Source organism: Lissotriton helveticus, chromosome 5_1 (assembly GCF_964261635.1).
Source record: "Lissotriton helveticus chromosome 5_1, aLisHel1.1, whole genome shotgun sequence".
Classification (NCBI taxonomy): Eukaryota; Metazoa; Chordata; class Amphibia; order Caudata; family Salamandridae; genus Lissotriton; species Lissotriton helveticus.
The window spans coordinates 2,099,252,953-2,099,280,794 of NC_136065.1; the positions used below are offsets into that span (position 1 = coordinate 2,099,252,953).

The 27,842-nt window shown below is 48.0% G+C and overlaps 2 protein-coding genes across 2 annotated transcripts in view; one reads left to right on the top strand and one right to left on the bottom strand.

Annotated features, from left to right (window-relative positions):
* ANGPTL2 (angiopoietin like 2) overlaps window positions 1–17,369 on the bottom strand; it is a 99,699-nt gene extending 82,330 nt beyond the window's left edge. Inside the window, exon 1 of the mRNA XM_078646108.1 lies at window positions 16,968–17,369. The gene's annotated coding sequence lies outside the window, so the exon portion shown is untranslated. The remainder of the gene's footprint in view (window positions 1–16,967) is intronic.
* The window catches only part of RALGPS1 (Ral GEF with PH domain and SH3 binding motif 1), a 1,636,862-nt gene that overhangs the window by 769,195 nt on the left and 839,825 nt on the right, over window positions 1–27,842 (top strand). The gene's annotated exons all lie outside the window — the stretch shown is intronic.

Consider the following 27,842-nt stretch of genomic DNA (forward strand, 5'->3'; position numbering starts at 1 on the left):
CTGTGGGTGGGATGCGGTTTCTGTGTGCCTGGATCTGTGTCTCTTTATGCAAGGAGCTGTGTGTTTGTATGCTTGGAGCTGTGTGTCTTTATTCTTGGAAGAGTGTCTGTAAAATGAGATTCAGTTATCTATATGCTGGGGGCTGCCTGAATTCAGGTATTATGGTATGTTAAGTGCAAACGAATCACAATCGAGAGGGCCTCTCGGCGCTGTCGCATCCTACACAGGTCATAATAAAATTAGCAGAAATAAAAATGTAAAAGATCTAGCCAGATTTTCAGGGATTTTTTTCAATAAGAGTAAGTCATGCCTTTGAATGTTCAAATCTGGGTAACTGCGTGTGGAACATTGTGCATGTGTGCATTGAAAGCTGTGTGTGTGAATGCTGTGACCTTGTCTTGGTCTGTTGCTAGTTGGGTATCTTCCAGATTGGAGCTGTGTGGGAGTTGAGTCTGCCTGAAGCTGTGTGCCTCTGTTCTGAGAGCTCTGTGCTGGGCTAGCAGCTGGGTCTGTGTGCTCTAAACCTTGCCTCGTTGTGCTGGGGTTGTGCCTCGAAATGCTGTTTGCTATATTCTTTGCTGTGTGCTAATATGGGAGGATGGGAGGTGTGTGTTTGTGTGCGCCAGGGGTCCAAACGCTGGGCATGTGACTGTGTGAGTGGTGTGTACCCGGATTATCGACTCCAGAATAGTGATGGGACAAAACTCTGAGTAAAAAAACTATGCAGAAAAAATATCGACAGGTACATATACCTAACTCCTCATAAATGTGCCTGTCCGGTCGATATATCTTGGTGATACACAGAATTGGAGCAAGGAATAATACATCTACACTTCTCGACATGCACTCACCTTTAGATATTATGTCCCACAATATTCTTGGGGTCAATATTCAGTGTTACAGTTGCGTGTGCTTTGTTTGTTTGTTTGAGGACTCGCTTTCTGTTTGACCGGAGTGTTGTATGTAGGACCACTACCAGAGTTTTTCATTTACTTTAAGATTTAGAAAATGGGCGGAAATGTGAGTGGGGGCGGCCGATACAAAGAAGTGTGTTAAAAAAGTGATCTGACCTATTAAAATCGGAAACCTGAAAAAATAAGCCGCAGGCACGACGCCTGGCTCAGATCACGCTCGCTGCTGGCATCTGCTGTTGCTTGCACTCGAATCCCAGCGAGGACTGCTCTACCGTTAAGCCTTCTAATGTTGGTAAATCGAGTATCATTAAATTTGGTTGCAATAAAAACGGATGCTCATAGTGCATAGAAACGACAGAAGAGCGGTATGCAGCGCTATATAAAATTAGTATATGCCCTAGCTGGTCCGGCTGCCAAACGAATCTTTAATTTTGAGGCGAATAACTTTCTTCCTTCCGCAAGCCACATTTTCATGGCTGAAGATGTCACCCTGACCCCCGCCCCATTGGAAGAACCGATGCAACGGTGATGTCTTTTCCAGAGTGCCAAGGCCAGGCCATGGCAGCCTTCCCTTCCCGCCCCCCTCCCACAGTCCTGCACACTGGGCAGCACCAGGCTGGATCAAAGCCCCGCCGCGCCGGGCCCCTTTATAAAGCGCTTTATGGTCGGCAGTAAATTTAGGCTCTTGTGTCAGTGCGTGAAGGTGTAAAAGTGCCGATTGTCCCTTTAAAGAAGTCCCCCAACTGCCCCTTGGGGTGGGGGGTCGGCACATTATTTACACGGCACCCAGAGCTGACACAAGCCTTTCACGCGCTGAATGCGTCCCGCTGCGCGGCTCCAAAGGGCTGGACTCGCCACTGGGGCCCCTCGCCGCGGTGCAAATTCTGCAAACAATGGCCAGAGATGTGTGGTCTGGGGGCCCGGATTCGTCACGCGGCCCCCCGAGTCTCCGAAGCTCTGATGCTGCTGCGGGACAAAGGGGTTAGATGGCTCCTTTGGGTCGCTATCCGGCGACAAAAGACGCAGATTGGCATTTCTAATTTAAAAGGACAGGGAGAGACGGGACTATTTTATGTCGACTACATCCATCAGGCGTCAGTACAATGTGCTGGCAGGTGCGCCCCTCCCAAGCGCTCCAGGTTGTCATGGTGATCCAGGGCCCCGGATGTGACGTGCAGCTTCTATGTTGTGGTGTTCTGTGTTTCGTTGTTTGTTGTGTTAGTGAGGACAGCTGTGTGCAGGGTACCTGGGTCGCCAGTTGGTGTGTTCACTGATTTATCCTATGCATTCTTTACCATCAGGCGGTGACTGTGCAGTGCCTCCTTGACCCCAGACAAACATCTTTGCCTCAGGCAGACACTTAACCCGTCCCAAGCAGCAACGTGATCCTGAACGGCTATATCAGGAAGTCTGCCCTTTGACCCCTGCTTCCACTTTAATTGTTTCCTGTGGTGCTGTGTTACCTGGACAGATAGATTGGGATCTTATGCTTTCAAAAGGAGGTGCCCAGACCACTCCTCTGTGGAACTGGGGTGAAATATCCTGTACCGCCTCCATGGGGGCGTGTTTGTGCTGTCCTTTGAGCTAATGAACCATTTGCAGATGGGGGTAGTATGATATTACAGAAGGGGCAAAACACACAAGATGATGGACGGAATGTTGCACAATGGCAAAACATTCACCCCCAGTCACAGATCTGGGTTTAATCCATTGTTATTTTGCTCACCAAGCCACCCCAGTTCAGACATGGCCATATGCAAATCAGTCTTGACCCTGTGCCTCATGGGAACAGTCCAGCCCGAATTGCCAAGCCCTGTCTTCCCTGGACCGGAATCAAGCATCCAAGGACCGGTTTCTGGCTATCAGCCTTCTTCAGCCAGGATCGCTTGACTCCAGTGGCTTGGTGAGCACGGGACCCACGTCTGGGCCTACCCTTCCCACATAGGGTGAACAGCAAAACACACAAGAAGGGGCCACAGATGCTCGCTTGTCTTCCTTCTGCAGGGATGGAGTCTTCCCGCGAAGACCAAGTTTAGTACAGGTTTGCTCAAGACCAGTCTCGGTCCAGACTGTTCAAAGTGGGGAAAAGAGAAGTGTTGGAACACAGACCAGAGACAACGCCACTGGTCTAAACTATTCACAAGCGGTCCTTCCATCACCTTCTGTGTGCTTGCAGTAAGAGTTGGTCCTCTGCAGGGAAGGTGCAGCGGGCGAATTTAAGCTCTTTTCTGGAAGCAGGAAAATATTAACTGGTGCAGAACAAGGGTGGCATAGACGTCCATATCAAAGGCGCGCACACAAAGCAATGGATTACCCCACTATTGCTTTCAGCCTCCTTCCATCCCAAACACCAGGGGAGCTCGGGCCTTTGAAGTTTGGGGTCCTCCAAAAACATCAACAACTACTGACACAACATTAACTGCAGCTGCTCATCCATCCACAGAGGGTCAGTGGCACCAGGTGCACTATGTGAATCACCGTCACACGTGTTCACCGGTCACTCACACACTTACTCAATACCACATCATCTCTTATGACATGTCTTTGGAGCTCAGGGCGAGACAGGGAAGCTTCACCAACCTTTCACGACTCAGATGGACGTCAACATCTGGACTTAACCTTAACACTCCACCCACTGGACCATAAAGCTTCCCTAAATAAAAATAGTCCCCCCTAGGGAAGCTTGGGGTGAGTCTAGTCCTCTCTTAGCCGTGGTTGGGTGCTCTCGGGGCTGGCTTTAGCACTGGTGGCGCCCTGTGCGACAATGTTTGTTGCCCCCCCGCCCCCAATGACCACCTCCCACACAGATTCCCTCACTAGTACTACCATTTGACAGTGCCCCTCAAGATTCCATAACCCCTATCTCTTAGATTAATTTAGTTTTATAGTGCCACTCGTAGCAGTTTAAGGTATCAGAGCGCTTTACATCACACACACTTTGCACAGAGACAATCATACGTGTGGAAATCAATATATAGGAAATGTTACACAAGACAGAGGTCTACAAGGTGTAGGAGTCACATGTCATCCATACTGGTAGGCAGTATAGTTTGAGTCCCTGGTCTGAAAAAACACAAATTCAGAATTTAAAATGTAACACTATTGTTAGGGGTTTTCTTTAATAATAAGAATTGATTTGTACCCAAACGAACCCGTTTTGCAATATTAGGACAACGAAAGACTGGGCAAAAATATATAGCTCTAATATGTTTCTTGCAGTTTGCATACAGCTCTTTGATGGCAGTTAATAGCTCACTGCTCTATTGTGAGGATTTTAACTTATAAACTGAAAGTCACAAAAGGATCTCTGACAAAAGCAGTAACCCATGGACCTATTTATATGATATGCACTTTGTGATGTGAATGGAACACGTTCTTTGCAGCTGGCACATGAACCCTCTTTGCTATGATGAGTCAAAATGTTCACTAGATGAAGCTCCAGTCTCTCTCCAGGAAGAACATTAATCACCGGAGTTGTCATTTTTATTGCTGCCTGAAAATTGCTGGGACAATGTATGTGGCATCAGGTGCTTACACACCCCAAGTCAGCGCCCGGTGCCATCACAGCCCTCTCTTTGGAGACAGTTCCTTCTCTCGCCAGCCACCAGACATCTGAATAGCCAAATAAAAAGCTTAGGACAATAACTATTTATTTTTCTACCGTCATGCCTGCTTCACAAGGTGATGCGGCCATCCAAGGAGGCATGGCACGGTGACATTTTAGCCTCGAGGGCTGCCAATGTCGTTAATTCACTAAAAAACCATATGCTGCATCATACCAACATTATTTTTAACATTATTATTGCATTATAGCAACACCAGGGAGACCTCTACGGTGTCACCCCAAAACAGAGGCCAGATTTCTCCTAGACAGACATCTCTCTGGGTTCTCTTGACGCCACACCATTAGGGTATGTTTTGGGTTCTGCTTCTAGGTATGGGTATACAAATACTATTCCAAGCCGGCAAACTTGTGAGAAGTTCAGATGTCACCCTGTGTAAAGTTTGCGAAGTATCCCCGGTTAGATTGACTTGCGTCCATGGTGTTCGCTCTGCTCATTGGTGTATAATGTTCAATACATTGAAAGATAATTTTCCTTTCAATGAAACTCAAATAAGATGGAAAATGCTAGATTGGTGACGCCCCTGAGGTGAGCCAAGGTTAAGTGGGGTCCGAGGTGTGGAGGGCCACCAGTAATGGGGGAATAGCGTGTGGTATCCCCCCTTTGATCAAGGGGCGGAGGGTCAGAGCAGCCAAGGTGCTCCTTCCACCAGAGGATGTGGCTGGAGGTGGCCTTGACTGGCAGAGGGGATGCCAGGGGTAGTTGTAACAACCTTTAAAAGGTGTGTGGTGAGGGTCAGGCCGCCTCTCTTGTCATTGACATGCAGACTCCACCACTTTCTTGCCGCTACATTGATGGTGAGAGGCAGCCTGGAGCCCAAATGAAGGTGGACTCGTGGTTGGTCCAGAGGAGTTGTAGATCGAGGTCCGATTGTTGCAAGCGTTAGGTCTGCCTCGTGTGTTGTAAGGGGCTGTGCCATTGTCAACAACTGATGTTTATGATCTTGCTATTTATATCTTTAATAAATGAAATTTTGGAATACAATTACTGTTTGGGAATAGATTGAACGTATCATTTCCCTATATATTGAGTGGTGGTGCACCTGGACTTTTGTTATAAAATTGTGGAGTTCCCTCGGGAACAACCTTTTGACAGTGGGGGTGATACAGTGTGCACTAACCCTGGGCGTAGTTCGCGTAGTAGCGCTACGCGAAGCTACGCGAAGTGCACTTCGCACTACGCGAACTTCATGTAGCACTACGCAAACTGCGTAGTAGCATGTTCGCACTGTGCAAGATGCAAGTTTAATGATTGCACAGTGCGAACAAGCATCCGGCACTGTGCAATCATTGAAAACGGCATCTTGCACAGTGCGAGCTGTAGTTTTCTGCTGCTCGAGTAGATTTTTACTCGAGCGGCAGCTTTCTCAACGCCAACTGTAGTTTCTCATCACGAGCGGTCGCGAGCATGCGCAACCACTCGCAATGAGAAACCTGACCTCCCCGCATTGAGAGTCTCGCCAGGATGTCATTTTGCTTGCTCGCGGTCGCGAACATGACGTTCAGGACCGCGAACAAGCAAAAAATGACCGCTGCACTACGCTACGCTGTGCTACGCGTGTTCGGACTGTGCTACGTGCAGCTCACGTAGTGCGAAGTTGCGCAAACTTCGTGAACTACGCGAGCGTAGCATAGTGCTTCGCCCAGGATTAGTGTGCACACATTTCCTCATGAGGATAGATGAGGTTAGAAATATGAATAGCAACTTAGGTGCTGTCTACCAGAAGGGATTCACTGTCAGGTTGTTTGCTTTCATGCTGTAAGGGGCGGTGTGCTTGCTTTCTGCAATGTTTTACTGTGCACGACCCGTGAGCGGGATTTTCTGTTTCCTTCCCTTACACTCCACACCAGGTATCTCTCTCTTCACTGAGGTGGTGGGCATTGGGCATTCATTTGTCCAGCGGGCTGAGGAAGCATTTGTTGAAGGGGGATTTGACACCTGGTTCTCCAAGCGGGTTTCGGGATGTGCTGGTCTTACCTTGGAGGACTTTGCCTGCAGTTGACGACACCGGTAGTTTAGAAGACCATGGCCAGGAGCCTGCCGCCTGCTGTTGTGGTGGTTGTAGACAAGGGCACATCTTAGCCAGAGGGACTTTGGGGACTTTTCTGCTCAGGAAGTTGCCTGGCTGATGCAGACTGTCGCAGAAACGATGGCTGCATAGTCTCACCTGATCCCCGGTCAGCCTGGAGACGGGAGGTCTTCAGTTAAGGTGCCTAAGGAACCTGCAAAGCTTATGGACAGGTGACTATTTAAGTTGCTGGACATGGGTCAGCGAAAGTCCATTCCTCCTGGATGTTTAAAAGATGAGAGATTTTTCTATAGAGATGGTGTACACTTATCCTACATATGGGACCTCAAAGGGGGGGTGTATGTGAGCCTTATGTGAGGAAGAGTAGAAAAGAACAATTTTTCATGGGCCTTCATACAACAGTGGGGGCTCATATTTAATTTATGATGGGGCTGGGCTGACTTGGAGAGGTGTGGGAGATAGAAGGATTATTCAGCTGACTATCCTTTGGGAATATTGATAATTCAAAAATTCATAATTCTAATTTTGATTGTTGGAAGATACATGTTTGTTAATTGGATAACTTTCTCTATGAGAAAGAATATGTTCCTTCCTAATAAATATGGATTGAGCGGGTCACCTCTCGCCAAAGATTGTAGGTCTCAGGCCTGTTCTTGTGTTGGGGGTCTCTTGCGGGGGTCTCCACGCAGTGTTTTCTGGGTTCCTACCTTATGTATGCATATTTTTAATCTACAAATTTACCTTTTGCAGAGGTTTTTCTCTGCACGGCTGATATGTATGCAGGCTCGGTCTGCAGGTTTACCTTTTACAACGTAAATGGGAGCAAAGGTCACACTTTCTACAGTCGTGTGGGACAACATGTATAACTCTACGACTACATGTAGTTGAGAAGTTTTTCTCAGGACTTCAAGGTGGTGATAGAAAGCACCATACAACTTCCCGCACCCCTCCCTACTTCTGGGCCCAAAATTTGTGTTCTGCTGCAGTCACTTTATGTATATCACCGAGACACGTGCTGTAATCACAAAAATATAGTACCATATATAGTCGGTTAATTCTGTATCGCGACACTGATTCGTGCAAAGCGCCTTGACTGTCGCTATGTACAACTAAACACACATTTCCAGGGCAGCAACTTCTTTTACAGCGCAAAACAACCTCTCACTGGCCCTGTGCACGTGTTTCGCCTCAAAGAATCCCCTCTCGAAAATGACTTTTACTTCACAATAAAAACAGACGCAGGTCAGATATTGCCACGTCCAAAAATAGCCTGCATTTTTGGTGAAAATGCTAAATATCTTGAAACAGCCTCGGGGTTGCTGCTGAGCACAATGTGCCGTCTGTCAGGGCCGGAGAGGGGTCTGTTTGTCAGGTAACCGGACCCAGGACTGCCCTATCATCGATCTGACGGATGGGGCCATTCTGGGGCAGATGATGGGGTTTCCTTCGTCCAGCCCGCGCTCTCTAGCCCCCTCGCCCCTGAATAAGAATGGTGCCTTCTGCTGACGAGGATGTGTTCTTCCCTGTCCGCGTGCTTCTTCTAATAAAAATATGTTTTTATTGGAGCGTTTAATCCAGTTCCCATGTGTGATCCAATCAGAGGCCGCGCATCCTGCCTGGCGGGCTGGCCTGTGGCTGCCAGGGTGACAAGTGATGGGATAAAACTAGGCCTGGGCGGTAAATTCCGTTCCACTCGCGGAATTTGCAGAATTTGGGTAATTTTGCGTTCTGCGGAAAACGCGAAATTGCCCAGAATTCTGCGTTCCACGACTTCGCAAACATTTTTGCTTGTTTGCATTCTCAAAATGCGTGTTCATGAGATATTTCTCCCCGAGCACGCAAACAGCGATTGCGAACAAGAAAAAAGCATCGCAAACAAGCAATGCCGCGTGTTTGCGGAATTTCTGCGCGTTCGCAGAGATTTTTTACTGTTTTGCGGAGATTTGCATAATGTGATTACGCAAATTCCGCCCAGTCCTAGATAAAACTACATGTCCCACTGAAGCTTCCAAGACACCTTCTGAGACGTCCTGCAAGGGGAGAACTGTAAACTCCTTGCCTAGGGACCTTACCTAGGGACCCCCTAAAACTCCTTATCTAGGGGCCCACGCCCTCTGCTCCCCAGTCCCTGGACGGGCGAGGCTGTGGGCATGCAGGCTCTCATGTTAGGAGGCCCACTCGAAAGAGAGCGTTACTTTACGCACTGCGTGGGCTCACGCCCCGCCCCGTCCCAGATTACAGTAACAAAGATGAACAGTCAAGTCTGCCACGCAAGAAGGAATGGGTCAAATGTGTCCATGGGGCCATAAAGTAAATGCAAAGCATTTAACGAGCGCTGCGTGTCACGGGCCTGACCCAAGCTACCATTTATTTATTGTCAGCCAAAGCCAGACTTCTCTCAAATGTGCTGAACAATCACAGCCTTATTTCTGAATCACTGAAGCAAAATAAGTCTCCCAGTGAAAGTGTGTGAGCACGCAAATTCAGCTTCTGTCTTGGCAAGTAGGTTGTATTCATTGTCAGGTTAAGGGTTTATTTTCCAGTGAATGCTAAGGTGTATGTATGTAGTATGTTCAGTGCTTAATTTGAGCCGTTGGTTTCTGGTGCTCAGCACCCGCGCTTAATCAACAGCAGCGCTTTTCATGATCACCAGTTAAGAACACATTAATTTATGGGGCGATTAAGTGATTTACCCAGAATCACAGGATTTTGAGCCAATTCCCAGATCCGGAGCTCCGAAGTTTGCAGCTCCGGCCATTACACCACACCCTCTCCCCACTTTCATGGTTAGTAGTTGGTTCTGTTTCAGGTTGCACTAACAGGAGAAATGAGCTGATGCAAGCTGCCTCCCGACGAGAGCCCCAGCACTTATCTTTTTACAAATTAACCACTGAGTATGTTTCTGTCTAGTCCTGCCTTTGAGGCTGCGGAGGGTAAAAATGGTGCTCAAAGTGTATCCCTGTTAAAAGTAAATGTTCTTTCAATCAGTAAAAATAAAAATAATCTTTATTCAGCTATAAAAAGCCTAAAAGCAAAGTTAAAACACACATAAAATACATCAAATCAACAACAATACATTATCATAACAGAAAACTTATAATATTATGAATTCTGGTAAATGCCCTCAGGACAAGTCCCAAGGGCTCTTCCTAATTGCCAGTGAAGATCTTATAAAATAAACAGGTATAGGGTATTTGAGCATGGCCAAGTTGTTGCTAGAAAGCATAAAGTGCATTGTTTAGAAGAATTATCATCAGAAGGGCAACTTCGAATTAAGGAAACATTGTACCCTGGGGTGGAAAGGCCACTAGAAAAGTGGATGGTGTTAAAACAAAATCGAGTTAAATAAAATCTAGGCTTGGTGTTGGTAAAAAAGACACAGATAAAATCTCAGGGCCTGCGCCTGATTGTGTGAGGGTAAAATCTGTGCCGGACCACAACGCTTTCAAGTCCCTACGACTGACCTATTTGAGCTCCCCAATTTAAAAATAAGACTTTAACTTCTCTTTTAGTGTCTGCATAAGTTGGGAAAAGTTCTGGAGTCCCCAAGATATTAAAAATAGATCTAAGATGGAAAAAGTTCTGTAGTCCCCAAGATATTAAAAATAGATCTAAGATGGAAAAAGTTCTGGAGTCCCCAAGATATTGAAAATAGATTTAACTTTTCTAAGCCAAGGGATATACATAGCCTTATCCAATGCAACACAATCACATAGAATCTCCCCGGTTAAACTTGCTTCTGGCAAACTCCAGGCCCTGTGCCATAATAACAAAGGACTTGAGCTAATTATGTCTGTTAAAAAGCCCAGCCATGTTTCAAGGTTAAGAATACACCTGCCAGTTATCTGCATAAAAACATATTCTGCACCCTCTGTATCCACTCTGTTTCCTTGTATGCCCATCGCCATGCACCATAACTCCCTTTAGACACACACTTGCTTTTATAAATGTTAATACTCTCCTTCACTGGTTTTGTCCCAATTTCCTAGAAATGTTTAGGGCCTGATTACGAGTTTGGCAGTCCTGACCACCGCAGCACTGCGGGACCGTACGCAGTATTACGTCTGTGGCAGTCCAACCGCCAATGGACCCCAGCGACCGCCAGGATTCCGTGGCGTTCGTGCAGTGGTCAGAGGCAGAAATATGCTGGTGGGGCCTTTCTCAAAATGGCCCCCAGTTTGGAACAAATTTCCAAATCAAAGGCGCAGGAGCCGTCCATAAATGCTAAATGAATGGACCGACTCCTGGCCTTGGCATACTTTCCTAAGATTAGTTGCAGATTGAGGGATTGTTGACCTGGGCTCACTCCAGGCCAAAGCCAAATTGTACCCTAGATAGCATCTGTTTATCATCCACCCAAGATTCCAGTTTGGAAACTAAAATTCTACTTAAAATCTTAAATAAGCTATCTGAAAGAGAAATGGGAGAAAGTAGCATCTAGGAAGATTCCAATTGCCTTTTCTAAAAATCAGACAACTACTGACTCTATCGAGAATGGGAATGCATGTCCTACAATAACTGATTTAATAACGTTTGTTAGGACTGGGGACCAGCATAAGCTATCTTCCTTATGCATGTCCAAAGGGACTCCATCCCGCCTGGAGCTTTATCTGAGCGGCTCATTCTGATTGGTTGAATGAAGTGAAATCTCTTCTCATGGCTAAGTTCACTTGAGCATGGGCTACTTTTATTATCCGACTCAACACTTGATCTATATGTAACTATATATTATTTACTTTCTCTCTATGTATCCTAGATATTATGTCTATACTATGCTTGATATATATGGAATGTTTTGTTATGCACCATATACCTGTTTATCTAAGATACAGTGATTACAATATTATTGACTGACATGGAACTATATGTTATTTACCGTGTACCTATGTATCTAAGATATTTACCTTGTAAAGCGCTCTGACACCCACAAGGGACTTGTTCGCTCTCTATAAAACTTTCAAATAAAATAAATATACATCCTGCACGCCAATGGACAGAGATTTTTAATAAAGACTTTTGATCGCAGCGTGGTTCCGCAGGGCTTGAAATGTTAGATACAGACCCGGGCCGATCAAAAATATTTGAGAAGTGATCGATCCATTCTTTGAACAGGAATAAGAGGTTTGATTGAAACGTTCTTTCTTTGGCCATGAAACACAAATCTAGACCTGAGGACTAAGTCCTGGAATCGCCCAGAGCTCTTAAAGAGTTTTATGCAGTCATTGTGTAAAAAATGAATGAAACACAAAGAACCATGATACTGTTATAGCGGGAAAATACAGACGCTTAAATCCCAAAGATATCCAATTAGTGAGTTTGATTTTGGGTGGAGACATGGTCTACCTGCTAAATGGTTGGTTGTGAGACCTTAATATCAGAGTTTGAGTCCTGGCTACCCAACAAAATCAACATTGTGTGATCCTCTGCAGATCACATCATCTCCTTTTGGCTCACTTGCCACATCTTCCCAAAACGAGAAGCCTATGAAGCAAGACTGGTACCGGTACTGAGAGATACAGACAGACGTGCATAGACATAAACACACTTTCAGACAACAGCCCTTTCAATTCAGTGACTTCCATTGTGCGATTGGTAATCTCCAACTATGGGACTGGCTACAACTCCCAGAATGCAACAAGCTGTAAGGGCTGTGTGAAGAGTCTATAGGGCATGTTATGGATAGTAAATGCGTAAAAAAAGACTGCGCATAAAAATTGCTTAATTCTTTCTTTTAATGGCTTCATTCTGGCAGGAATAGGTGCCCTCCACACCCGGCGGTCCATGTATCTCTGTTACTGTCCATACCACAGAATTTGTATTTGTTTAATGACAGCTGCCAGGAGGTCCTAGCCATATGAATGACTTCAGACAGTCTTGGCTTTTTAGCCAACGGCGCTTTGCATGCTGGGATCTAGGAGGCTAGACACATCATTGTCTTGGATGAAAAGCCAGAACGTGAAGGTGTCACGCTTGGCGTGGTGGGTGTCACGCATTGTGCGTGTCACTTTGAGAGACCGCTATATGATAATGATTAGTTCCTGTCAGCATGCCTGCGCATAACATAAAACGTCATATTTCTACCAGTGTCCAGGGATAATCTGTTGCACTCCCCCCCCCCCCTCCCCCACCCTATCGACAGAGACTCCATCCAGTTGCATTTAATTTACAAACCAACCTGTCGGTAATTACTGCTTCACACCGTGGGGGAGACTTCCTGTGTGAAAGACGACCCCCGCCCCCCACACTGGAGTGAAAACCTATATGTGCGCCGGGCAGCTGGCCCCTCTTCGGATTCCGCGGCCTTCCTCGTTGCTCCGGCGACGCCTCATTAGTGGACCCCGGGGCCGGACGGCGCGGAGAGCAGGCACTGTGCGCTCTTGGGCTAAGTGCGTCCGGCACTTCAAACAGTGGCAGCTCCGCTGCTGCGCCTCCCTGCCTCATTAAACCCTCGAGTGCAATCAAAGGAGCGGCTAATGGCTGGACAAACCACTTGAACACGGCAGCCGGAGACCCCCCACTTCCCCCCTCCCCCGGGGGAGGCTGCACCCCGGACCAGGCACTTAAGGCACGCCTGATGAATGCAGCGCCCAGACCCAAGGCGTGCTCTTGTTGTCACGCGCAAACACAAGTGTTTACCTTTCTCTTGTCTTCCTCAAGTCTGGCACCCCCTCTCCCCGCACCCACATACGGGCATCTAAAGCCCCTCATTAGCGCGGGCCAGCAGCCCCCTCCTTAAGGGCCCCCCTGTGCCGCCAGAGTTCAGTGACTGAGGCAAAGACCCCGTGTCACAGCACCCCCTTCTCCATCTCGGGGCTAAGACTTGGGAAACTCGTCGGATGTGAAGTTACAACGTGGAGGCTTCGCCAGCGGTGGTTTTTAATCTCCGCTTTGATCATTAGTGCTGCTTTAGCCAGCCACAATGCATTCTGGGACTTTCTAACGGGGGCAGGTCAAAGTCCCAGAACCCGACGCACTGGTGCCACTGGGCCAGGACTGGCGCTGGACGGGGCACCTTTGAGTTTATGCGCTCGGGGTTGGCAGGAACAAAAGCCTCGAAAGGAAACGACACCGGGTTTTGGTTTTAGAATAAATTCCGAAAAGGTACCAAGATCACACGCCGAGGCCGCTGCCCGCTCCTAGGGCACAGAAGGGTGCGCTGGCTCGGATTGTGAGAGTATCCTTCTCGAGCCTTCCCTGTCTTACTAGGAAACAGCTCTAAAAGTAGCTCCTAAAAAATGGTACGGTCTATTTCACCCCTCCCCCCCACCCCTTGCCCCCCAATATCACCCCAGCCTCAGAGGTAAGTAAAACTAACGCCAGTTGTAAGCCCAGAGCATCGACAGAACGGCACTTAAAGCAAGTATCAGGGGGCGCAGAACACCCCTTGTCTATGAGACTGTGCGCTTCACAAGCGCCAGTTGTCAATAACGCAACACCCACGTGTACCTAGACACACACGTATACGTGTGCACACAAACACAATTAAACAAGTAACACAGAAACACATGCACGTGCGCACACAGCATACCTCATAAAACTAACACGGATATTATGGCAAGGCTCTGAACTACTGTACCCTAGGCTCTGCACTTCCGCAGCCTCGGATCTACACTCCTCCTCCCTAGGATCTGCACTCCTCCACTGCAAGGATCTGCACCCCTCCTCCCTAGGATCTGCACTTCTGCACTGCAAGGATCTGCACTTCTCCTCACTAGGATCTGCACTTCTCCTCCCTAGGATCTGCACTTCTGCACTGCAAGGATCTGCACTCCTCCTCCCTAGGATCTGCATTTCTCCTCCCTAGGATCTGCACTTCTGCACTGCAAGGATCTGCACTTCTCCTCACTAGGATCTTCTCTTTTCCTCCCTAGCATCTGTACTTCTGCACCCTAGAATCTGCACATCTGTACACTATGCTTTGCACTTATGCTTCCTATGACCTGCACTTCGTCGCACTAGCTATCTGCACTTCTGCACCCAATGATCTGCACTTATGCGCACTAAGGATCTGCACTTTTGGATCCTAGGATCTGTACTTCTGTGCGCTAGGCTGTGCACTTCTGCAACTTAGGGATCTGCACTTCTGCGCCCTAGAATCTGCACATCTGTACACTATGCTCTGGACTTCTGCACCAAAGGATCTGCACTGATGCGCACTAAGAATCTGCACATCTGAGCATATGCTAAGCACCTCAAGGATCAGCACGTCTGGTCCCTAGGTTTGCACTTCTGCGCCATAAGGATCTGAGCATCTGTATCCTAGGATCAGCACTTCTATGCCCTAAGCATTTCACTTCTGCATCCTAAAGATTCTGAAACTCTGCACACTAGGATCTGCACGTCTGCACCTCAGGATCTGCACGTCTGCACCTCAGGATCTGCACTTCTGCTCCCTAGGACCCCAACTTCGGTGCACTAGCTATCTGCAGTTCTGCACCTATGCGCACTAAGAATCTGCACATCTGAGCATATGCTATGCACCTCAAGGATCAGCACGTCTGGTCCCTAGGTCTGCACTTCTGCGCCATAAGGATCTGCACATCTGTATCCTCAGGATCAGCACTTCTATGCCCTAAGCATTTCACTTCTGCATCCTAAAGATTCGGAAACTCTGCACCCTAGGATCTGCACGTCTGCACCTCAGGATCTGCACTTCTGTGCCCTTTGGATCTACACTTTTGCAACCAAGGGATCTGCACTTTTGCACCCTAAACACTCTTCGACATCTGTACCCTGACAATCTGCAGTTCTGAGCCCTAAAGATCTACACTTCTGCGCACTAAGGATCCGCACTTCTGGATCCTGGGATCTGTACTTCAGTGCGCTAGGCTGTGCACTTCTGCAACTTGGGGATCTGCACTTATGTGCCCTTTGGATCTACACTTCTGCAATCAAGGGATCTGCACTTTTGCACCCTAAACATCTTGCACATCTGTACCCTAACAATCTGGAGTTCTGAGCCCTAACTTCTGCGCCCTAAAGATCTGCACTTCTGCGCCCTAGAATCTGCACATCTGTACACTATGCTCTGGACTTCTGCTCCCTAGGACCTGCACTTTGGCGCACTAGCTATCTGCACTTCTGCACCCAAGGATCTGCACTGATGCGCACTAAGAATCTGCACATCTGAGCATATGCTAAGCACCTCAAGGATCAGCACGTCTGGTCCCTAGGTCTGCACTTCTACGCCATAAGGATCTGCACATCTGTATCCTCAGGATCAGCGCTTCTATACCCTAAGCATTTCACTTCTGCATCCTAAAGATTCTGAAACTCTGCACCCTAGGATCTGCACGTCTGCACCCTAGGATCTGCACGTCTGCACCTCAGGATCTGCACTTCTGTGCCCTTTGGATCTACACTTTTGCAACCAAGGGATCTGCACTTTTGCACCCTAAACACTCTTCGACATCTGTACCCTAACAATCTGCAGTTTTGAGCCCTAAAGATCTACACTTCTGCGCCCTAAGGATCCGCACTTCTGGATACTAGGATCTGTACTTCTGTGCGCTAGGTTGTGCACTTCTGCAACTTAGGGATCTGCACTTCTGCGCCCTAAGGATCTTGCACATCTGTACCCTAACAATCAGCAGTTCTGAGCCCTAAGGATCTATACTTCTGCGCCCTAAGGATCTTGCACATCTGTACCCTAACAATCAGCAGCTCTCAGCCCTAAGGATCTGTACTTCTGCGCCCTATGGATCTGTACTTCTGTGACCCAAGGATCTACACTTCTATTTTGTAAGTATCTGCTCGTCTGCACCCTAAGGATCTACACTTCTGCGCCATAAGGATCTGCACTTCTGCACCCTTTGGATCTGCACTTCTGCACCCTTTGGATCTGCACAACTGCACCCTACGGATGTGCCCTTAGCACCCTAAGGGTCTACACTTTGCATCTTAGGGTCTGCACTTTGCACCCTAAGGATCTGCACTTCTGCACCCTAATAATGTGCACGTATGCACCTAAGGGTCTGCACTTTGCACCCGAAGGATCTGCGCTTCTGCACCCTACGGATCTGCACTTCTGCGCCCTAAGGATCTGCGCTTCTGCACCCTACGGATCTGCGCTTCTGCACCATAAGGGTCTGCAACTCTGCACCATAAGGATTTGCACTTCTGTGTTTGTTCAGCACGTTTGGTCCCCTGCACGCCTGACACGATTGAAGCGCCGCTTTGTTATAAACGTGGGTTCTCCTTTTTGTAAGATCTTATGACAGTTATTAGAACATAATACGCCGGTTCGATTTTGAGCTTTTAAAATAGTGTCGCTGCTCTTGATTAATAAGCTGGAAATATAGCGCCACAATATTCAAGCGCCAAGCAGTGATTTTAAAAGGCACGTGTGACCTTTTCACGACTGTGCACAAGCAGCAGGCACCTTTCCGAGGCGCTTCTTACCTGCCTTGCTTTGTTGAGTGCCCCGTCTTCGCAGCGCTCTACCTCAGGGCGCCTCCATGCCTCAGTGAGGTCCCACCGAGGGGGGCTGCCTCTGAAACCCTACGCCTCCCTCCGGGCGCTGCTGTCAGGGCTCAGCTGTCGGAAAGTTTCAGATCACAGTCGACATTTAAAACAAACCCCGAGCTCTCTGCACTCCTCCACTCGGTTGTGGATCGGTTCTTTCTCTCCACAGCCTGAAATGTTGCTTTAAAAGTTCGCAGCCTCCTGAAGACGGAAAGTTCCCCCAAAGTTCGGATCCGCCCGCGCGCCGCTCCTGGAGCCCCGTTTGAAGTGCCTCCTTTGTGGTGGGCTCACATGCTGCCGGGTAAAGAAGCCCTCCTCCGCCGGCTGCAGCCTGGCCCCGGGCGCTGGTTGGACGCCTCCTGCACCTCTCCTCCCACGAGCGCAAGGGATCCAAGTGGAGGCGCCCCCCCTCAACACAAACACAGTGGAGGCTGGCTGCGGGACCACTGTATGACGTCACAGCATGGAACAGACACAACCCATCTGAAGGAAGACCTTCCATTATAGAAAATGCTATTCTCCATGACTATATACGTGCATTCCCGGTGTGTTCTGCCATTTATTGCAGTATTATCCTTCTACCTGTGTTTGGTACTCGTTTGTAACATGCACACGTCACTTTTCTCTTGTAACACACTGTTTGCTACCTCTTAAATTTTGTTTGCTTTAGATACTTGCACAAATGCCACCATTGCCCACGTAACGTTTGTTCTTGTGTTTGAGTGCTTGCACACGTCACTTTTTCCTCCTGTAATGCACCGTTTGCGCCTCTTGTATTTTGTTTGCTCACAATTGTCACTTTTGCCTCATGTAACTTAACGTTTGCTTTTGTAACTTGTTCACTTGTAATTTTCTCCTCATGTATCATTACTGTTCCTATTGTGAAGCGCTCTGACACCTTCTGGTAAAGTCTGCGCTATATAAAAACTCATAAATAAATAAATAAAGGTTGGCTGTGGGACCATTGTATGACGTCACAGTACGGACCACACACAACTCATCACAGCACGGAACAGTGCTGTGATGTGGAACCAGGGCGCTAATCACTGTATGACCACGTCACAGCAAAACATCACAGCACGTAACAGACACAACCCATCTCCCAAACACACAGAAGGCTGGCTGTGGGACCAGGGCGTTAACCACTGTATGACCACGGCACAGCAAAACATCACAGCACGTAACAGACACAACCCATCTCCCAAACACACAGAAGGCTGGCTGTGGGACCAGGGCGTTAACCACTGTATGACCACGGCACAGCAAAACATCACAGCACGGAACAGACACAACCCATCTCCCAAACACACAGAAGGCTGGCTGTGGGACCAGGGCGTTAACCACTGTATGACCACGGCACAGCAAAACATCACAGCACGGAACAGACACAACCCATCTCCCACACCCAGATATTGTCTCAGGATTCTGGCAGAACTTCTGGTATGTCCTATCTGCAGACTACAAAGCAGAAAACTGTTACTTACACACAGCAGTAAATATGTCTACTGCATCGTCACCAACAAAACTATAGCCCAGTTTTATGAGAGTGCAGAGTTGTGCCAATTGCAAACTGTTTGAAAATCGAGACAAGGGACCTACACTGTGCACGTCAACATCGACTGGGACTATTGGCCGCGACATTGGCCTTGGAAACACGTGACGCTGAAAAATAGTATTCGTGGCGTTACTGAGTTCATGTGGATGTGGAGGATTTGGCCAACACTTTGGTCCACCCATTCTGGACGCTTCTGGGACACTATATAGCTGAGACTTGGGCCACCATTTTGGGCCACCTAGCTTTAGACGTTTGTGGGATACTAAACAACTGACAAGCCCAATACTCTATGCCTAACGGATTTTATCTACCTTGTTTTTACTCTGGAAATTACTGACGCACATATACAGAACTAGCGGACCAAGATTATTATAATTGAGCCCTGACGAAGTTCCATTCGGAACGAAACGCGTTGGCTGATGTCCAATTTTAACTACCACTACAACAAGCATTTACAATGCAACGGTTTCGCCTTTGTAAAAGTTAGAGCTATTGGCATTGTAAATGACAATTTTTTTATTTATGTGTTGGTTTTGAAAACCGATAAATAAATGGCATTGTCATTTACAATGCCAGTAGCTTAATCTCTCGCAAATGCGAGACCTATTGCATTTGCACCCACACACACACACACAGAGAGCCACACACACACACACACACAGAGCCACCCACACACAGAGTCACTCACACACAGAGCCACCCACACATAGAGATAAATGTAACTCTACAAAGCAGAACCACGCTTTTTTGTAGCGCAAAGTTCAGGAAACGACTGTTCAAATTTACTTTAACCCAATAATAAGGACCTGCAATTTTAGTGTAGTTCCATTCGGCCTTTTTTTGCTATAGTGGTGAACACAAATTTGTATGAGACTTCCGGTGTGAAATGTCCTTCCCAGTCTCCCCAAATAACGTTGCCACACTTTAACTAATCTGCAAATATGTTTAAATAATGATGAACTTTAAATTAATTAACCTTAACTGAAGAGTGTAGGTTCAGGCAAACACCATAGCACCAGTCTGGGTTTTCCCAAAGAACCATAGCTGCAGTCACTGTCACCCACTCTGGGAAAGATAGAGAAGTGTAGATAGAAATATACAGATCTTGCTATAAAATAAACATTTCCAGGGTGTTCTAATACGTCTAACTCCCTGCCTAAATAAATAGTGCCTGTCCCCATGGTCCTGGGTCTGCTTTTGCCCTTACACTAAGATCTCCTCAGACTTTCTCGGAATTGTCTCACAATCTGCCTTTAATGCGCTAGCGGCGCTTTTGTTGTTCTCGAGGTGGTTGTTCATTGTTGTTACGTCTTTGCTTTCACCCCGGTGTGGAATACTGAACCAAGTGTTCCCTTTAACCGCTGCCTCTCGCAGCCCGTGTGGGCTGGTGGTGGCTTTAACTTGCAAATCAGTCAGCCGGTCTCCAGGGTGGAAACAGTGAAACAGGCGGCAGAGGATCACAAGGAGTGAGAGGGGAGGGCTCAGAGTATGAGGCAGAGGCATAGAGAAGTGATGCCCAAACTCTCAGAGGCTTAACTGGGGCAGAGAGTCTAAAGAGCGGACAGGTGAGTGCAGGGACCGGTGCAAACAGAGTGGAGAAACTGATAGAGAAAGAGAGGCGTAAAGAGGCAGAGAGAGCGAAAAGAGACAGGGAAAGAAACAGGCAATTGTTTGAGAAAGAGCGACGGAAACTTCGAGGCTGAGAAAGAGGAAACATAAGATATAGGGAGAGTAAAGATACGTCCACAAATTTATAGTACAGAACGAGAGACAAGGAACACCTAAGAAAGGTGAATAAGACTACGGGAACCATGAGAGGAGACAAACCTAAAAACGAGACTGAAATGCCTCACACCGCGAGTTAGTTAGCACAAGGAAAGATCATCACTATAAAAGTATTAATGTCATCAGTACAGTTCAACAATGCACATTTACACGCTTGTTTTTAAAAGATCCTTAACAAATTCTTAACAGGGTTTTCCCTATATGTACGAGATAAAACGAAAAGGTATCAGATGCCTATGAGGAGGAGGAAACCTTTTCATGATTTGGTAATTCAGCATAAAGAGTTACGGCCAGCCTCCGATGTTGACTCGCTCCCTGCCCTGTTTGCGAGTTTTTAACCATCAGGCTTGGTAATTCAGCTGCTGAGTATGGGAAGGCAGGCGGGGCCCAACTTCCAGTAGCCGTTGTGTTGACGAATAAACAATACACTTTGTTTGGTGTGCGGTAAAAGCCGAGGAGCCCGTGGCATCGGATTGCACGGTCGAACGTGCCTCACCTGAGGTATCGCTTCCTGCCCTGCTTTCCATGGGCGCTTTTGAAAGTCCGGCCTTTGTCACCCGAGAAGTCAAGTCAAGTCAAGTCAATAGATTTGTATAGCGCGCTACATACCCATAGGGTCTCAAGGCGCTTGAGGAAGGGTGGGGAATTACTTGTCGAAAATCCAAGTTTTGAGTTGCTTTCTGAATGCTAGGTGGTTCTGAGTAAGGCGAAGGTGAGTGGGAAGTGAGTTCCAGGTTTTAGCTGCCAGGTAGGAGAAGGATCTACCTCCCATGGTGGTTTTGTTGATGCGAGGAACAGTGGCCAGGGCTTGGTTGGAGGATCGTAGCTGACGGGTGGGGGTGTAGAAGGACAGTCGTGTGTTGAGGCATTCGGGTCCAAGTTCGTAGAGTGCTTTGTGTGCGTGGGTGAGGAGGCGGAACGTTATCCTCTTATGTACGGGGAGCCAGTGGAGGTTTTTCAGGTGACCAGAGATGTGTTCTTTACGCGGGATGTCTAGTATGAGCCTGGCTGAGGCGTTCTGGATGCGTTGGAGTTTTTTCTGGAGTTTAGCGGTGGTACCGGCGTATAGGGTGTTTCCATAGTCCAGGCGGCTCGTGACCAGTGCGTGGGTGACCGTTTTTCTAGTTTCGGTGGGGATCCAGCGAAATGTTTTTTTGAGCATGCGAAGAATGTTGAAGCAAGAAGATGAAACGGCGTTGACTTGTTTTGTCATCGAGAGTGAGGAGTCCAGGATGACGCCCAGGTTCCGTGCGTGGTCCGTCGGGATGGGTGCTTTTCCGAGGGCCTCTGGCCACCAAGAGTCGTCCCAGGCGGAGGGGGAGGTGCCTAAGATGAGGACTTCTGTTTTGTCTGAATTCAGTTTCAGATGGCTGTGCTTCATCCATTCGGCTACTTCTTTCATTCCTTCGTGTAAGTTGGTTTTGGCGGTGTTAGGGTCTTTGGTGAGTGAGAGGATCAGTTGAGTGTCGTCAGCGTAGGAGATGATGTTGAGATTGTGTTGGCGAGCGATGGCCGCAAGGGGGCTCATGTATACGTTGAAGAGGGTGGGGCTGAGTGACGATCCTTGTGGCACGCCGCAGATGACTTCAGAGGCCTCTGACTTGAATGGTGGGAGGCGGACTCTCTGGGTTCTTCCGGTGAGGAACGAGGTGATCCATTCCAGTGCTTTTCCTTGGATTCCGACGTTTCTGAGGCGCTGTAGAAGGGTGCTATGACAGACTGTGTCGAAGGCAGCGGAGAGGTCGAGGAGGATGAGGGCGACTGTGTCTCCATTGTCCAGTAGAGTTCGAATGTCGTCTGTGGCTGCGATGAGGGCGGTCTCAGTGCTGTGTTTGGCTCGGAAGCCAGACTGTGAGGAGTCGAGTGATTTGTTGGTTTCGAGGAAGGCGAGCTGGTTGTTGACAGCTTTCTCGATGTCTTTGGCCGGGAATGGAAGGAGCGAGATGGGGCGGTAGTTTTTGAGTTCGGTGGGGTCAGCTGTGGGTTTTTTCAGAAGGGCGCTGAGTTCTGCGTGTTTCCAGCTTTCCGGGAAGGTGGCGGAGTTGAGGGAGCAGTTGATGACATCTCGGAGGTGTGGTGCTATGATGGAGTCTGCTTTGTTGAAGATATGGTGAGGGCATGGGTCAGTTGGGGATCCTGAGTGGATGGAGTTCATCAGGCGGATCGTGTCCTCGGTGGAGATTGGGTTCCAGTCGTTAAGGATGTTCAAGGGGGGTGAAGGTCCTGCGGAAGGTTGGGTGGGTTGGTCTCCGGGTCGGTTGTCGAAGCTGTTGTGGATGTCTGCGATTTTGTTGTGGAAGAAGGAAGCTAGGGAGTCGCAGAGGGCTTGGGAGGGGGTGATGTCGTTGGAGTTGGCTGAAGGGTTGGTAAATTCTTTGACGATGTTGAATAGTTCCTTGCTGTTGTGGGCATTGTTATCTAGACGATCTTTGAATGCGGCTTTCTTGGCAGATCGGATTAGTTGGTGGTGTATGCGGGTGGCGTTTTTGAAGGCGTCTCTGGTGCTGGTGTTTGGGTCTTTTTTCCAGGCCTTCTCAAGGGATCGACAGAGTTTCTTAGATTTCTTAAGATCATCGTTGAACCAAGAGGCGTTTTTGCTGCCTTGTTTGCTTTGACGTTTTTTCAACGGTGCTAGGATGTCGGCGCTGTTGGATAGCCATTGGGTGAGGTTAGTGGCTGCTTGGTCGGGGTTTGAGGAGTGGGCGGGGGGGTTTAGGAGAAGCGATGAGGAGATCTGGTCGATGGTGATTTTGTTCCAGTTTCTTCGCAGGGTAGGTTGAGGATGGTTGTGGATTGTGGTCTTATTGTAGGTAAAATGAACGCAGCTGTGGTCCGTCCAATGAAGAGCTGTGGTGTGTCTGAATGAGACATGTTTGCTGGAGGTGAAGATGGGGTCGAGTGTGTGACCTGCAATGTGGGTGGGGGTAGTGACAAGTTGTTTGAGTCCGAGGTTGGCAAGATTGTCCAGAAGGGTGGTGGTGCTGCTGTCATTGCTCTTTTCCAGGTGAAAATTGAGGTCTCCCAATAGAATGTAGTCCTCGGAGGGGAGGGCGTGTGGGGTGATAAAGTCAGTGATGTCGTCACTGAATTGTGCACGGGGCCCAAGAAGAGAGCTTCTTGTTTCTGCCGGTAGGAAGGAGAGTGAAAGTGCTCACCTCTGCTCCCCGTCCGACGGCCTCTTTGAAGCCATGGAAAATGTGACCGGCACAGCGGAAATGCCGAGTCAGTGCACACTCCGAGCCGCAAAAAGACCAGGAAGAACAGCAGTGGATAACTAAAGCTGCCACTCTTTTCTTCTCAGGTGAGGGAGGGTGGGCGGGGGGTGTTGGCCGGGGTCACCTTAGCGTTTTCTCCTCAGCAAGGGGCCGGACTACGACAACAGATGAGACTGACAAGAGAGAGACAAGCAGCGTGAAGGGGAGATAAAAAAACACGTACATATGGCTGGCTAAATAGGCGCGGGTCACCACCAAGACGCCACTGCGCCCCCTTATCCCTGCAGCACTCACTTCGAATCAAAGCCGTATGGAGCCAACGATAGCTGGGCACAGAAAGAACGTGCGTGAGGTTTCCACCGACCGCAGACACGGACAGCGGGATCTGAAATCCGGGGAGATGTGAGAGTTGCCTTTGGAGCCAGTGATGAGTCTAACTGCAGTGGTGACCGACGCTCCTAACTGGTCCGTCGAGGATCTGGGAAGACCGTATAGAGAGCCACTTCCATATTCCACTTTTGGGATGACTAGTGCTTGTACTGCCAGTTTGAAGTCCTTTTCAGGCAAGAAGGGTTTAAGTTTTCTCAGTGTGTTCTGCTGAAAGTTTTCTCCTTTTGTTGTGGGGCTGATGTGTTACTGCATATTACGGTTTCTGTCCAGAGTTATTCCCAGCGATTAAGCAGAGTCGATGATAAGAGGTTGGCAGTAGAGTGCTGTTAGATGTTTCAGCCAGTCTTGAATTATGGGTACTTGAGAGGAAGAAGAAATTAGGAGGAATTCTATTTTCAGGGCGTTTAGTTTTAGATGTTTTTCGGCCAACCATGTCTTGAGTTTTTTCTAGTGTTGAGTTGAACGATTTAATGTCTTCTATTGATCGGATCTTTAAATATAGTTGTGTATCATTAGCGTACATATGAAATTGTACATTTGAAGCATTAAGAGTTTTGGTGAGTGGCTCCATGAATAACTTGAAAAGTGTAGGCGAGATGTATGAATCCTGTGGGACTCCTAGTGACTGGGACGGGTTTGGACAAAGCTTGATTGACCTTGAATCGTTGAGATCTATTTTGGAGGAATGAGGTGAACCAATTTAGCACAGATCCAGTTAATCCCATTCTGTGTTTCAGTAGGTTCTAACAGGTTGTCGTGTTTGACGGTGTCAAAGGCCGAAGATAGGTTGAGCAAGATAAACAGACAGGCTTCGTTTTGGTCAAGGATTTGTAGAGCATCTTCTATTATGTGGGTCATGGCTGATTCCGTACTGTGCCCTGCCCGGAAGCTGGACTGGTAATGGTTGAGAAGGTTGAAGTGGTCTTTATGTTTGCCAAGATGACTGTGTATAAATGTTTCTAAGAGTTTGGCCAGGGTCGCGATGTTAGATATTGGGCGGTAATTGTTTAGGTCCATGGGATCAGCCGATGTTTTTTTTAGGTTGGGGGATACTTGCCCAGATTTGAGGATTTCAGGGATGATTCGTTGAAGGAGAGAAGTATTTATGATCGAGGTCCATATAGGCAGTAGCAATGGAATGCAGTCTTTAAAGCCTTTTGCGGGAAGAGGGTCTGTGAAGTCGTTGGCGGGATTTAGGACCTTGGGCATTTTGAGTATAGCTTCTTCACTCTAAGTATTGAAGGAGGACAAAGAGGCATTATGTTTGAGATCAAACTGTGATGACCTTCGGGGTGGGGCTCCAGGAAGAGATGATGAAGTGTCAGTATGTGTATCAGTAAATGTAATTAAGTCATTGAGAAAGTCCTTATTTATGTTTTCTGTTTTCAGGGTGAAGAAGGAGGCAAACGCTTCACAATTGGTTGGTTGATTCAGGAGCAGGGTGGGAACCCAGTTGGATTCCAAGCTGCTGCCCCAGCTGCATATGGCCATGCCTGTGGTAGCAATGCTCCTTGAAGAGGGTTGCAGTCTCTGTGGTTGTGTGGTGCAGTTGAAAGAATCCTTGAATATTATTGCGATTCCTCCTCCTGGTTTGTGTTGGCGGTCCTGACACGTGAGTTTGTATCCTACTGGGATAGCCGTGGAGATGTCGGGTGCCGACTAGGTGGTCAGCCATGTTCCCGTAAGGAAGAGGAGATCCTGGGCGTTGTTGTCCAGGAGATCCCTGATTTCCGTGGCGTGTGTGCTGAGTGATAGGGCTTTCAGGAGCATGCATGATAGTTTGTCGTGGAGTGTGTGTTTGTGGGTGGGTGCAGGATGTGGGCTGTGTATGGGTGATGGTGGCATTTGGCTGCTGGAATATATCTTGTTATCACACAGTTTTTTTCCCCACAGGGAATTTCAACGCGGTCGTTACAACGACCGCATTGTAATTCCGCATACCATTACCCCCCAAATCGTAACAACGACTTGTGGAGGGTGGGTGCTGGATGTTGGAATAGTAAAATGTACTATTCCAACTCCAGTCTGTGCGGACACTAGGGAAGGTGTTGTATTTTAAATCCAACACTTTCTAAACCCTCCACAAGTTCTTGTTCCGACTTGCGGAGTAATGTTATGCAGAATTAAAACACAATGGTTGTAACAACCCCGTTGTAATTCCCTGCGTGGAAAAAGTTTCGCTGCTGTGTTGCATGCAAAGCGGCAGTGGGTTCAGGTGTACACTTCCTCTGTGTAGTGTGGTGCGGTGTGGCAGTAGTGAGTGAATGGGCGCCCTGGGTTCAGAGACCAGAGAAACTCTTCGGAATAGTGTATGGGGGTGGAAGGTCCAGTGTGTGTGGTGCTGGGCATGGCCCAGGCACGGATGAGCGCAGACTGGGGCTTGTTAGATGAGGATGGAAACACTTCTACAAGAAACAAGGCAGCAGTACACGTCACGACGTTAAGTTTGAACACAGAAGTCATCTTAGTTTAGGGAACACCGTGCCATTGAGAAGTGACTCTTTTTGGTGCAGGTAGACAAACTTTTCCCAATTAAATGTTGTAACATAACATAACAGGTGTATTTGTAAAGCGCACGATTGCATGTAGGTGTCCTGGCGCTGAATAACATATTTATTGTTACCCAACTCAATGGTACTCATTTTATCGAGCTCAGATGGATGAAAGGCTGAGTGGACCCACTGGGATTTGAACCTGTGACCAGGAGGTCGAACACAGGCCCGTGCAGTGGCTGCTTTAGTCCACTGAGCCACCAGACCCGGTACTCAGGATAATCAACATGTAGGTGGAGCCAAACATCCTGTTTTGCAGATAACATAAAGTAAACAGAAAGAAGAGCTGTCAAGACCGAACTTAAAAGTGCACATTGCACTCCGTGGGATGAAGGGGCTAATTTCAGATTCACTTTCCTTGATGGGGGGAGTGTGGGGGGCACACTCATACTCCGAAAATGTGGCGGAATGTTGTTCCATGTTACCTTGGCCACCGTCTGTGTTTAATCTGAAATGTTTTGCTATTGTCTATCTGTCAGCCTTCTAGGTAATGTAAGGCCCTTCGGCTTTGCACAATATGTATGTGAAGCGCTCTGATACCTACGGGTCTAGCTAGCGCTATACAAAACTGTAAAAATACAAATAAAAAAATGAAAAATCTGTGTAGAAGAGAAGTCGTGTGACAGAGCAGCTCCCTTGTGTGTCAATGCTCTGCTCACGTCACTTCCGCGGTCTCTGGGATAAGTTGAGCACTGTGCCCTGGTGTCGTGTCCTGCACGGAAGGCCCCTCTGCGCCTGTGAACATTATTGTGATGTTAATGCGCGTGTTTTTTGTTGTCGCTCAGTCTGCCGGCTTGATTTCACGCGGCGTGTCTTTGATACATCCGCATGTGTGGTCCCCCGCCTGTGGACTGCTAACACAACACGTCTTTGTGAACAGGCGGCGCTGAGACCCCCACCCGGAGCCCCACAATGGGGCTGTCTCGGGGGCTGCAAGAGGCGCACGGGACGTGATGGCTCTGGTACTTGCATCTGAGGCGCCAGGAGGCATCTCACAGCATCCGTGACCAGGGTTTAAACCCCCCAAACCAGGACACTTGACAGACATTGGAGTGGGACTACCATTTTACATCGACCGAGGGGTGTAGGGTAACTTGATTGACAGCGTTCATTAACATAGAAAATATACGCATCGAGTCACTAAGGGGAATAAATTAAATGCAATGTTTACACAGAGTAACATCTGTGTGTGTTAATTGTGCAGTGCAACACAAAAGAGTTGGCCCCTATCTAGGGCGACCAGGCGTCCCGGATTTGCCCGGACAGTTTCCACCAGCTGTCCCAGCAGATTTCAGGAAATTAAGCTCATACCCCC